This window comes from Lynx rufus, unplaced genomic scaffold (genome assembly GCF_022079265.1).
Source record: "Lynx rufus isolate CCGP_SWC_20201006 ecotype Redwood Valley unplaced genomic scaffold, mLynRuf1.p SCAF_8, whole genome shotgun sequence".
NCBI lineage: Eukaryota > Metazoa > Chordata > Mammalia > Carnivora > Felidae > Lynx > Lynx rufus.
In genome coordinates this window covers 115,077,550-115,088,480 of record NW_025814896.1, presented here as the reverse complement: position 1 = coordinate 115,088,480, position 10,931 = coordinate 115,077,550, and the positions used below count along the sequence as shown (strand labels likewise).

Genomic DNA, 10,931 nt, shown 5'->3' with positions numbered 1-10,931 from the left:
CAGGCAGGAGCAGCACAAAAGGCTGAAAAGCATCTCAAAAGGACTGCAGCCAGGACACCCATTTAAAGACCTCATATATGTTTTTATATAATTTACTTTTTTTTCTTTGTTCTATGACATTAAAAATGTTTCACCCACTTTATGCCAAACAGGAGGGTATAAATTACTATACCTCTTTGAAGGCACTCAGCATTTTCATGTGGTCTTTTAAAAACAAAATGCATGGGGCACCTGACTGCCTCAGTACAGCATGTAACTCTAGATCTCAGGGTCATAAGTGTGAGCCCCATGTTGGGTACAGAGATTTTTTTTTTAATGTTTATTTGTTTTGAGAGAGAGAGAGAGAGAGAGAGCATGCGAGCACAAGCAGGGGAGGAACGGAGAGAGAGAGAATCCCAAGCAGGCTACCCACTGTCAGCACAGAGTTCAGGGCGGGGCTCAAACTCACAAACTGCAAGATCATGACCTCAGCCAAAGAGTCTGATGCTTAACTGACTGAGCCACCCAGGCACCCTGGGTATAGAGTTCTTACTCATAAAATAAAATAAAATAAAATAAAATAAAATAAAATAAAATAAAATAAAATAAAATAAATAAAATAAAACCAGAAGATGTTGGGGCCATGCAAATATTTGTTGAGCTAGCTAAAGGATTATATGTGAAATGACTCCCATCTCCTAAGAATACTGGTTTTATTGAGGTTTCGTTTTGTGGGGTTTTTAAAAATATTTTTTTAATGTTTCTTCATTTTTGAGAGACAGAGTGCAAGCAGAGGTGGGGCAGAGAGAGACTGAGACACAGAATCCGAAGCCTGCTCCAGGCTCTGAGCTGTCAGCACAGAGACGGATGTGGGGCTCGAACTCATGAACCAGGAGATCATGACCTAAATGGAAATTGGCCAGCTAATTGACTGAGCAACCCAGGAGCCTTGTGTTTTTTTTTAAAACAACATACTACTCCATTAGAAACAATAGGGTATTAACCAGCATAGCCCTGTGATTGTTTGGTTTGTTCTTTATCCCATTGGAGATGTTCCTGAGCCCTAAAAAGACAGACCAACATCCACAGAAATAGACAGTACTAAGCAAAAAGGAAGTAGTTCATCCATTCCCTTTTACTAATTATTTTCCTACATGCCCACCACTCTTCTGATCATACTAGTTTCTTTTATTCTTCAGTGTCCCTTTCAAACATGCCTCAGTGTTTCTCACATTTCTTTCCTCAATAACCCATTCCTTTATGCAACCAGCCTTTCCCATATCTTCAACTATCAACTCCACATAAATAATATTTAACCATCTTAGATCTTTATGGAGGACAGATAAAGGAGGGAGAGAAGAAAGAGGATAAGGGAGGGAGGGACAATTTATTCCTAAAATCTTTTCCCCCACCTTCCCCCAGAGTTACACATCCCTTTTTCCAACCCTAAGCTGGACATGCCTACCTGAATTACCCACACACAACCTCAAATAAATGCATGTTAGAAACATCTTTTTAAAAAACAGTTTTGAGATATAACTGAGATAAAATAAGCTGCACATATTTTAAGTGTGTAATTTGTTGAATTTTGACATATGGTTATAGTTGTGAAACCATCACTGCAATCAAGATAGTAAACAATGGATTATGGCCCCAAATTTCTTCAGGTCCCTTTGGAATCCCTTCCTTTCCCACTTTTCTGTGCTCCTCCACCCTACACACCTCCCCAAACAAACTGATCTGCTGTTATTGTTCACTATATCCACAATTCATTCCTTTTTATTGTTGCTACAATGGCATTGTATAAATATGCTACCATGTGTTTATCCATTTACCCATTGATGGAAATTTGGGTTGCTTATCACTTAGGGGCTACAAAGCTGTTATAAACATTTCTGTGCAAATCTTTACAAGGACATAATTCCTTTTTTTTTTAATTTTTTTTAAGTTTATTTATTTGAGAGAGAGAAAGAGAGAATCCAAGTCTCATGAACCCTGAGATCATGACCTGAGCTGAAATTAAGAGTCAGATGCTCAACCAACTGAGCCACTCAGTTGCTCATCCTTTTCTCTTGGGTAAATAAAAATCTTGGAGTGGAATGGTTGGGTCATGTAGTAGATGTATACTTAACTTCGCTGTTGTTGTTGTTGTTGTTGTGGGTTGGTGAATAAGCTTATTATTGTCTTTATCCAAAAAATCTTCATAGAAAATTGTGGTTTGGTTTATTAGCTCTCAGCAGCCCACTCCTGAGCTCTAAGGAAGTTTGCCTTCTTCTGAGCTACCTGATCTTTCTTCTGGGCAAGAGACATTTGGGGACAATTCCACCTCTTCTTTTTAACTTCTTTCTTAGGCTCCTTCTCATAGACTGGATTCTCTCATATAGCAGCAGGAGCTTTCTTATAAGCATCTGATTCTTGTAAACATCTCATCTTCTTCCCTTAGGTACTGCATATAATCTGTAACGTTTTGACCCATGATGCGCTTCCGATGTCCTTCTGCATTGAATTCCTTGCTTTCTGAATCATAACCAGGAAATCATTTGGTACTGTGAGGAATAGACAAGCCTCCATCCACAGCTCCCTTGAGGACCCCCAAAATTTTATATCTCCAGTAGTATTTCTGGCAAGCCCTGCATCCAAATAGCAGGTGAAGGCACCAGGTTGATCATCAATACTTTCCACACTGCAGTCATCTCTAGTCACTTCTACTTGGCCTTCACAGATCTTATCCACACCAAACCTATGGAGAAGCCTGCAGGCCAGCAGCAGGCCAGTACAATATGCTGCAGCATAACTTGTCAGGCCAACCTTCACACCATACTTTGGGAGTTCATGAGCATAAGCTGCACAAACTATCATGTCTCCTTCCATACTGGCATAAACAATCTGACAAATTATGTCTCTGTTGCTTACACGAAATATCCTGTATTTAGGTGTGTTGTACTTATTTTTATCCTGAATTACCAAGCATTTCCAGGCATAGTAATCAGTTTTAACTTCTTGTCTTCTTCTAAATTTCACTTGGTATCTCTTGAAGTAAGCCTTATTCTTGATAACTTTAACAAACGCCATCCTGCACAACAGAGACCAGCATCAGCAGCTTGCCAAAGACCAGCAGGCTCAGCCATATTTTTAACATTTTTAAGTAACTGCCCAACTGTTTTCCAAAGTGTTCATACATTTTACATTCCTACCAGTAGTATGTGAGAGATCTAGTTTCTCCACATCCTCTCCAACACTTGGTGGGGTCAATCTTTTTAATTTTAGTCATTCTGACAGCTATGTAGTGATATCTCATAGTTTCTAATTTGCACTTCTCCAGTAAGTCATTTGGGGAAATCTCAGGGGTCAGCACATCTGGAATGCAAGGGATGAGCCTCACCCTGAGAGAACTACCTTTGTGATCATGGTGTCTCCCCTGCCAGGTAAGTTTTCTATTAGCCATATTTTCATGTAATTTCTTGCCATCTATAGATCTTCTTTGGTGAAGTCTATTCAAATCTTTTGTCCATTTTTATTGGGTTTTCTTATTATTGACTTTTGAGTGTTCTTTATATATTCTGGAATCAAGTCCGTTAGTAAATATATGCTTCCCAAAGATTTCCTCCCAGTCTGTGGCTTGTCTTTTCATTCTCTCCTAACTGTGTCATCTGAAGAACAGAAATTTTAGATTTTGAAGAAGTCTAATGTACCAATTTATCCTCTTATTCAGTGATTTTGGTATTTTTTTCTAAGAAGTATTGTCTGATTCAAGTTCACAAAGATTTTCTACCATGTTTTCTTCTAGAATTTTTATAGTGTTAGGTTTTACATTTAGGCATATGATCCATTTTGAATTCGTTTTTATAAATGGTGCACAGTATGGATCCAAGTTTCTTGTTTGTTTGTTTGTTTGTTTAATATAAATATCCATGGGTGCCTGGCTGGCTCAGTTTGTGGAGCACGTCACTCTTGGTCTCAGGGTTGTGGGTTCAAGCCCCATATTGGATGTAGAAGTTAGTTAAAAATAAAATCTTTAAAAAAATAAAATAACAGACATCCAATTATGCCCACACTATTTGGTTGAAAAGGCTATCCTTTACCCATCGCATTGCCTTTGCTCTGATATAAAAAAAAAAAAAAATCAATTGTTTGTAATGTATGGGTCTATTTCAGAACTCTCTATTCTGTTCCTTTGATGTAACTGTCCATTTCCATGCCAATACCACATTGTGTTGGTGACAACAGCTTAATAATAATGTTTAAAATCAAGTAGTGTACCCCTCCAACTTTCTTCTTACTATTTTAAGGTTGCTTTAATTATTTTAAGTCCTCGGCATTCCCATATGAATGTTACAATCAGCTTACCAATTTCGAACCAGAACAGTCTGCTGAGATTTTTATTGGTATTGCATTGAATGTATAAATCAGTTTGTAGAGTACTGATACCTTAACAATATTGAGCCTTCCAGGCCATTTACAAGGTATAGCTCTCCACTTCTTGAAATTTTCTTTACTTCTGTCAGCAATATTTAGTAATTTCCAGTGTACAGGTCTTTCACATATTTGGTCAGATTTACCCCTAAATGATTGATAATTTTTTATGCTATTATAAATGGTACTTTAATTTCAAACTCCAATTGTTTATTGCTTGGTATATGGAAATACAATTTCCTGTTACTAAGATTCAATGTATCTTAAATAACCAATATACATTAAAATTATAAAAAGTCTGGGGCGCTTGGGTGGCTCAGTCGGTTAAGCGGCCGAGTTCAGCTCAGGTCATGATCTCGCGGTCCGTGAGTTCAAGCCCCGCGTCGGGCTCTGTGCTGGCAGCTCAGAGCCTGAAGCCTGTTTCAGATTCTGTGTCTCCCTCTCTCTGACCCTCCCCCGTTCGTGCTCTGTCTCTCTCTGTCTCAAAAATAAATAAACGTTAAAAAAAATTATAAAAAGTCTGGCATGTAACAAGGGATATATGTGTTTTACAAGCATCAGCAAGATCTGATAATGAATTAATTCTATTGTATGTGTATGGCAGATGTGAAGAAGAGCTAATGGTCAAAAATAAAAGATATTTGAGAGTTCTGAGATGACATGTGGTGGTAATCTTACTAACCAAAATGGTGACAATAGGGTAAATTCACTTCATACAGAAATTTCTGGACATTGTGTGGCAATGTCTTTTTTGAAATCAAGATAGAAAAATCTAGCAAGTAATTGGAAACTAGACTGTGTTCCTTTGGTGCTTTTGGGCTCCAAGGAAGGCAACTACATAATCTTGAACCTTCACTGCTCAACTTCCCAGAGTTATAACATGCTGATGTAAACTGCAGATCTTTAAGGTGAGTGGAGTGGGAAGTGCCCATCACTTCCCAAATTTATTTCCTCATGAAACTCTTATTGGTGAGGAGAAACAAAGCTAGTGCTCAGAGATACTCTTTGGAAAACAACACTCTAAATGACAGAGAATTACGGTATTATATCATGTATCAGCTGCTTGAAAGCCTCCAACTCTTGCACTTGCTCAACTCATCCTGTCTTCCAATATTTAAGCAATTGGCTCAAACCTTCATTCCACATATATTGGGAAAACTGGTATCCTTTCTAATATGTCTGGCTGCCTGGTGGGGGCTACACATTTCTTTCCTTTTTTTTTTTTTAATGTTTATTTTTGAGATAGAGAAAGAGGGAGGGGAAGGGAGAGAGAGAGAACAAGTCAGGGAGTGGCAGAGAGAGAAGGAGACACAGAATCTGAAGCAGGCTCCAAGCTCTGAGCTGTCAGTACAGGGCCCGATGTGGGGCTTGAACCCACAGATCACGAGATCATGACCTGAGCCGAAGTCAGAAGCTCAACTGACTGTGCCACCCAGGTGTGGGGGCTACATTTCAACTGAGTTCCTGCTTCCACTAAATTCTTGATATCTATTCTGAATTTCACTTTCTTCCTTATATCAAGCTGATGGGCCCTCCTTAATCCCCTTTCTTTCTGGAACACTACTGACTCAATGATGAGGGTATGAATGGTACAATAGAGAGGAGTTGAACCCTGTGTGACACAGTCAACAAAAAATTGAGAATTAGAAATCCCCATTAATTTAAAATGCTCTTAACTATCCCTGCTTCCAGGAAAGTTACACTGGTTGTCTCTTATACTTAAACTCTTCTTTCTCATATTCCTAGGCCCCTTTGTCTCATCTCCTCTCCTGGCTCACCCCAACCCCAAGTAACTCTCTATTTCACTTATAACCCACCTAGGGAAGGTCCTTAGGGGCAGATTTTCCACAACCATACAAGCTGGTCAGAGGCAGTTTGAGATGGTTCTCTCCCCTCCACAGAATTCCACCACCAGTATTGATTCTATAGGTCATTTTTCCTCCTACCACAATTTGTAGGGCACTACAACACCGCTCTGATCCTCCCCCATTGTGATGTCTCTCTAGACATCCCTAATGTTGCCTGTCTTCCCACATTCAACTTCCCCTCAAAGGAAAGAGTTGGTGAGTTGGTCACTATCTTGTGTCAAGAGTCCCTATTGCATGTCTTTTTCCTAAGGTACCTAATCCTCATTCAATCATCCTGGCCAAGGTCAAAACTCATAATGCTACAATCCATAAAGAACTTCTCATTTTGCTCAGAAGTAAGATGGAAGAAAGGGAAGAGGCAGAAAGAATAAAAGCATAGAGTTATAGTGTTTGTTGGCCCATTTAAGATAATTGAGAGTCCATTCATCTTTAAGAGAAAGACAATGACAAAGAAGTCAAATGATACATTCCAGGTAACATGAGGATTGACAGAGAATTGACTTGGACCAGAGTCTCCTCACTCCAAATCCACTCACAATACCCTTCCACCTGATGAACAAGTAACTTTAAAACTTTTTTGGTCACAACTCACAGTAAGAAACATATTTTACATCAGGACAAGCACACACACACATTATTGATAACCTTTTACACAGCTCTTACTATGTGCATATGTGTGTTATGTGTGTAGATATATAGATCTGTGTGTATATCTGTGTGTGTCAATAGATAGGTAAACAGAGAGAAAGGGATTTATAAATTCTAAGCTCTTTACATATGTTAACTCACTTAATTCTCACAATTCTGTGAGGTAGGTACTTTTATTACCTTAATTTTACAGATGAGTAAACTGAGGCACATAGAAACTTGTACAAGACAAAGAGCCAAGCCAGGATTTTAATACACACAACATGGCTCCAGAGTCTATGCCCTTAATCATTACACATACTATCTTTCATGTGTGTTACACATGTAGGAATATATTTATGTATACACATATATGTGTGTGATATTTCATAAAACAATACTTATCTTACTCCCTGTGATGCACTTTCATTAAAAAAAATTTTTTTAATTGACTGAAACCCACTAAATTGATTTACAACCCACATTTTTAAAACATTTGAAAAAACACTGCTAAACTAACCAGGCTAGGTTTCCTTTCTAGATCTTCCTTTTAGAAAAGAAGGGAGACAAGTATAAAGACAAATATAAAATGATCACTAAGTAAAAGAGGGAAACCTCCAAGTTTCTGCCTCATGGGAAGACAGTTTTAATATCTGTCACTTAGGAGAGAAAAGAAGAGATGGAGAAATGGGTATTAGTGAGTAAATATGCCTGCAAGTCAGACATGGAGAAACAATTCCCTAAACCTTGAGCTCATCATAACAGCACAGCTTTCATATTAGTACACACCTGACCTATTTTTAAATCAACCAATCCTATCTGCAAAAGATTAATTAACTTCAACAAATATTTTTTATGTTAATAAAAGTAGTACAACACCACTTTAGTTCTTACTACGTGTCAGGATCATTTTAAGCACCTTACATGTTAATTAACTAACTTATTAAGTCTGACTATTCTATATGGTGGGTGCTATTATTAAACCAGTTTATAGATGAGGACATTTAAGACTTGTCTGTGATCACACAGCTACTAAGTGCGAAGATGGGTTTTACCTTAGCTTAAATCTAACAGCTGTGTTCTCCCAACCACTACTCTAGGCTGTCTTCCACTCAGTGTTTAAGCCGTTTGTGCTGGGTACTACATGGCAATCTCTGAAGTAAAATAATTTATGATTTCTTATTTAAATTTTTTAAGATTTTATTTTTAAGTAATTTGTACAATGAATGTGGGCTCAAACTCCCACCCCCGAGATCAAGAGTCACACACTCCACCAACTGAGCCAGCCAGGTGCCCGATTTCCTATTTAAATTGATTAAGTAACACGTGGTCTTCTAGAAGTATGCTAAGACAGAATTAACTCAATGTTCAATCTGAACAAGTATTAATTCATCATTTAATAGGTAATATTTGCATGCTGTAATGGTTTACATATTATTATGGTATTGTATTATTATTAAAAATTTATATTTAAAATTCACACTGGTCTATAACCCATGTTTATAGTATGGACTCATTGAGTAGATTCTATTGAAATTGACATCGTGTGATGTTATCATCTTTAAAAAAATTTTTTTAATTTATTTATTTTGAGAGAGAGAGAGCAAGCATGAGTGGGGTAGGGTCAGCAGGAGGGGGAGAGGGAGAGGGAGAGGGAGAGGGAGAGGGAGAGGGAGAGGGGGAGGGGGAGGGGGAGGGGGAGGGGGAGGGGAGAGAGAGAGAGAGAGAGAGAGAGAGAGAGAGAGAATCTCAAGCAGGCTCCACACTGTCAGTGCAGAGACTGGCACAAGGCTCACACTCACAAACCACAAGATCATGACCTAAGCCAAAAATGAAGAAACGGATGCTTAACTGACTGAGCCACCCAGGCACCCCTGATGTTATCACCTTTATCATAATTTATATCTACTTCTACCACTAACATTAGCAATAAAAGTTTCCCATGGGAGGAATGCAAACTGGTGCAGCCATTGTGGAAAATAGTATGGAGTTTCCTCAAAAAATTAAAAGTAGAATTAACATATAATCCAGTAATTCCACAACTGAGTACTTACCCAAAGAATAGGAAAACACTAATTTGAAAAGATATACATACCCGTTTCCTGCAGCATAAATAGCCAAATTGTGGACGCAATCCAAACATCCATCGAGAGATGAATGGATAAAGAAGATGTGGTAACATACACACACATACTGGAATATTACAGTGATAAAAAAAATGAAATTCATTCTTGCCATTTGAATGGATGCAACATGGATAGATCTAGAGAGTATAATGCTAAGTGAAATAAGTCAGAGAAAGACAAATACCATATGATTTCACTTATATATGGAATTTAAGGAAAAAAATAAGTGAACAAATTGAAAAAGACACAAAATACAGACTCTTAACTACAGAGAACAAACTAATGGTTACCAGAGGGGAGGTGGGGGGAGATGGGTGAAATAGGTGATGAGGATTAAGAGTAGACCTATTGTGATGAACACTGAGTAATGTATAGAATTAATGAATGTAATGTGCAGAACTGTACACTTGAAACTAATACTGTACATTAATTATACTAGAATTAAAAATTTTTTAATTAATAATCAAAAATAAAAATAATGTTTAAATGTTTCCCATGGAAGGGTTTATATATGTGCATATATGTATATGTAAGAATATATGTTTCTGTTTATATTTATACATGCACTTCACACACAGTCCAATGATCTCATGCAATTTCTTTCAAGTTGTTAATATTTACTCTATTTCCCATTTCCTCTGCTGTTAGAACTTGCTTCGATATTCAAAATTAAGGACAGCTGGGGCATCTGGGTGGCTCAGCTGGTTAAGCGTCCAACTCTGGATTTCAGCTCAGGTCAAGATCTCATGGTTGATGGGATGGAGCCCTGTGTCAGCCTCCACGCTGACAGCACGGAACCTGCTTGCGATTCTCTCTCTCCCTCTCTCTCTCTGCCCCTCCCCCACTCATGTGTGTGTGCTCTCTCTCTCTCTCTCTCTCTCTCACAAAATAAATAAACTTTAAAAAAAGAGTTAAGGACAGCTGAATGAAATATTTCAAGGGGGGAATTTTAAACCACAAGAGAAGTAGTGGGAAGTAGTCTTAGTTGCCTATTTAGTTGAGCAGTAGAGTCTAGTCTTGTCCTTGGCCAAGAAGATTTTCATAAATGCCACCACATGATAGCAGCCCAAAAAGAGATCATGCAGATTAATATTATCCTTCTTTTTTTTTTAATGTTTATTTATTTTTGGGAGAGAGAGAGAGACAGAGCATGAGTGGGGGAGGGACAGAGAGAGAGGGAGACACAGAATCCAAAGCAGGCTCCAGGCTTCTGAGCTGTTTGCACAGAGCCCAACACGGGGCTGGAACTCATGAACCATGAGATCATGACCTGAGCCACCCAGGCGTCCCTAATATTATCTTTCTGACACTGCTTTTCAGTTCCCTAGATGCACTGAATCCGCCGAAGAAGCATTAATAGAGCAGCTACTACTAAGCAGAGACTGGTTATGTCTCTGAAGTAACACAGTATATAAGCACAGGATCTGGAGTCAGGGGACCTGGGTTTGAACTCAATTCTGTCACTTATTGAATAATCAAGAGTAACTCAGTTAATCTTACAGCCTTTTTACGAATTTCATCTGACTTTGTCTTTGACCATTCTTCTTTTGTTCACTTCCCTCTAGTCCCATCTCTCCTACGATTCTTTCTATTCAATTCTTGAACACATCAAGAAGCATTCCCTTCTTCAGGCCTTTCTATGTCCTGTTTCCTCTGCCTGGAATATTCTTCCTCTGGAATCCCAAATGTCACATCATCAGAGAAGTTTTTCCTGATCATTCTAAATAGAGCAGCATTCATGGACATCTTCCATGTTCCCTGTCCTTTGTACCCTACTCAACTTTTCTGTAAGGGAATGACATACACCTATGTTTGTTTGTTGTCTGCCTCTCCCCACTAGTACAGAAACTCCACATTCACTATGTATCACCAATGTCTGTCAGAGTAGAGCATTCCTCAATACTTGTTGTTTCTTGGT

At 38.4% G+C, this 10,931-nt stretch overlaps 1 non-coding gene and 1 pseudogene across 1 annotated transcript; both read right to left on the bottom strand.

Annotated features, from left to right (window-relative positions):
- Positions 1-1,990: 1,990 nt before the first annotated feature.
- LOC124503816 (60S ribosomal protein L5-like) lies at positions 1,991-3,051 on the bottom strand (annotated as a pseudogene).
- Positions 3,052-3,253: 202 nt separating this feature from the next.
- LOC124504498 (U1 spliceosomal RNA) lies at positions 3,254-3,412 on the bottom strand. The gene has a single exon (XR_006960470.1). It is a non-coding gene; the product is annotated as a U1 spliceosomal RNA (small nuclear RNA).
- Positions 3,413-10,931: the final 7,519 nt, after the last annotated feature.